The sequence below is a fragment of the Porites lutea genome, chromosome 12 (genome assembly GCF_958299795.1).
Source record: "Porites lutea chromosome 12, jaPorLute2.1, whole genome shotgun sequence".
Lineage (NCBI taxonomy): Eukaryota > Metazoa > Cnidaria > Anthozoa > Scleractinia > Poritidae > Porites > Porites lutea.
In genome coordinates, this window is record NC_133212.1 from 7,039,137 (window position 1) to 7,041,798 (window position 2,662).

At 39.6% G+C, this 2,662-nt stretch overlaps 1 non-coding gene across 1 annotated transcript; it reads right to left on the reverse strand.

The window, feature by feature from the left end:
* Positions 1-1,132: 1,132 nt before the first annotated feature.
* On the reverse strand, positions 1,133-1,205 carry Trnad-guc (transfer RNA aspartic acid (anticodon GUC)). The gene has a single exon. It is a non-coding gene; the product is annotated as a tRNA-Asp (tRNA).
* Between the last annotated feature and the right edge of the window lie 1,457 nt (positions 1,206-2,662).

Below are 2,662 nucleotides of genomic sequence, written 5' to 3' on the forward strand. Positions count from 1 at the left end.
GGTATATATTGGTAATCTGCTTTACATAGGTATTCCAAACTGTATTATTATTTACTGCTATTTAAGAATCTTCACAACAGTTCGCACCCACAACCGAAATTTTCATCTCCCTGGGAATCCAATAAGTTCGGTAAACGTAGAAGAAGTTAAGGTGGCGCGCACCATATTCGTTATAGTAGTGTTTTTTAACCTGTGTTGGATTCCAGTCTTGGCAGTTGAAGTTGTGGACAATATTTTTCAAAAATGGATCTTCCCATCTGAGGTTTACATTTCATATACGCTTTTGGCCACTTTAAGCAGCGCAGTGAATCCTGTAATTTACGGCTTAATGAATAAGAGTTTTCGTACGAATTATTGGAGGGTTCTTCGCTGCAAGTGCTGCCGATCTCAAGTTGTCGTGGCACCGTTGGCCTTGCCTGGAAGGACGGCTGCTGTGGGCATGGAAATGAGACCACTGCATGATATACAGGCAAAAGCGAATTAAAGGTGTCACTGGTCGCTGCAGTCACGTACGTAGTTTTCGTCATATTAACGCCAATTGGCGTATAAACGTGTAAACAGCGACAAAAACCATATTCCACTGATCTATGCTAGTTAAACGCTTAGAGTTATGGACAGCCTCAAGACTGACTAGCGCCTGGTTGCATCCGGAAGATTTTACATTGAATTCAGTATATTTAGGATCACCTGGCAAGGACGATAGATTGATGTACAATGTATTCGTTTGCCCATAGTGTTTTGGATTGAATTTTATAGCAGGAAAGTAGTACTAGGCGTCAGTAGTGGTCTCAAAGGATGCCGCCGCCGCCTATTGTTTTAAGGCTATTGTTCTAAGTTGTCAATCAAATTAAAAATTCAAGATGGCGCTCGGAGAGGAGTCGGAACTTAGTTACTAATGAATTTGTAAAAGTGAACTGATATATGTGGATAAAAGGAATGGCTTAGACATGTGGTACAGAATTTTTGTCCTCTGCGCAGTACGCATGCGCAGTGTACTACGCATGCGCAGTACCGAATCTTGTGTAAAAACGTTCTAAAACGTTTTTAAACTAGTCTTAAATGTTTATTAGGGTTATAAGTAAAGAAAAAAAGTCTTTCCCAACCTTGCTAGCATCGCAAGATTAAGAAAGAACGAGCTGACCGGGAATCGAACCCGGGTCACCTGCGTGACAAGCAGGGATACTAAACCACTGTACTATCAGCCCCTTTCCGAGTTAATCACAACAAAGTAGTCAGGTGAACAATGTTTATTTTATTATTATTTTTTTTCTTGTAATTAAAGTTTAACAATAGTGTGATTTTATTTCTATGAGAAAGAAGAAAAATGGTGTAAAGTGAGAGATCACAATCATGTCACAGGGGAGTTCCGCGGAGCGGCCCATAGTTCATGTAACCTAAACAAGCGGCGTACAACACACATTCCTGTATTCTTCCATAATTTGCGTGGATATGATTTCCACCTCATTATGCATAGCATTACAGTCTTTAGTTCTGCTGGACCAAAGTCTGCAAAAGCAAGGGATTAAAAAACACTCAAGCAGTCAGAGAAATCTTAAACTGTGAGTCTATGATGCGACACATTCAGAAAGAACTCTCAGATCCATTGGAACAAAGACGTTTGATGGCGATCGCAATTAAAAATCATTTTACCTTATGAAGAAAACCTTATAAAATAGTTAAAAATTTAAATGGGTTACAAAGTTCCTTCACATTCTTGCATTCTTGTTTCGGTAAATGTAAACTTCGTTTAAAAGTCTCTTGCAATTCTAAAAGAGCCTCAGGGTAATCGTAGATGTTTCTGACTCCTACAATGGCGGTTTTCTTCACTAGTGTGGGTAAAGCGTACTGTTCATCTGACATCTCATCACATGCGTAAAACAAATCTTGGTGAGGGTTATACCAAAACCAAATGTTTCGCTCCACATCATACACATACACGACTTTGTTGAGGACTTTACTCATTTCTACTGCCCAGCCTGTTCCGCCCAAGCAAACTTTTCTTTCTGGTTGAAAATAAGTAAATGCCAGCACCATCTCAGCTTGTTTCACCACATGATAATTTCGGTGGATATACTGTAAACTGATCGGGTTGGTTAACTGTTTGTTGAGACGATTAGCCACTTGGGTTGTGAGAGGAATCGCTTCAGCCAATTGTTGATGAGTTAAGGGTTGTACGGAGGCTTTTCTGGGATGACAAGGAGGAATGAGAACATTGACCTTCAAACCATAGTGTCTTGCTAACTTTTCTGCTTCTAAATCCACACCATTTGCGCCACCAGAGATTACAGTAAAAGCCATCGTATTATGTGTTGATGAGTAGAACCCAACTTTAGTTTTATAGAAGACCATTGACGTCATTGCCCAGACATGTTCAATTCCCATAGGACTTGATCTTTTCTGGTGCATGCATCTCGTAGTAAGAAATAGCTTTTTGAAAAATTTGGTCCATCACATCTTTGTTCAAGTCAAATAAATAACGGTTTAAGTGTCAAAAGTAAGATTGTGATAGCTGATGCCCTGTATAATAACTTCATGTATAAACTTTTTGTATCCTTGTAGTAGCGAAGGGTCCATTTGCTGTAAAATTTCCTCGAATCTGTTGGACTGCTCAGTATTGATCTTGTGAGGTAGTTGGTCCATCAGGAAGGAAGCACTGTTGCTT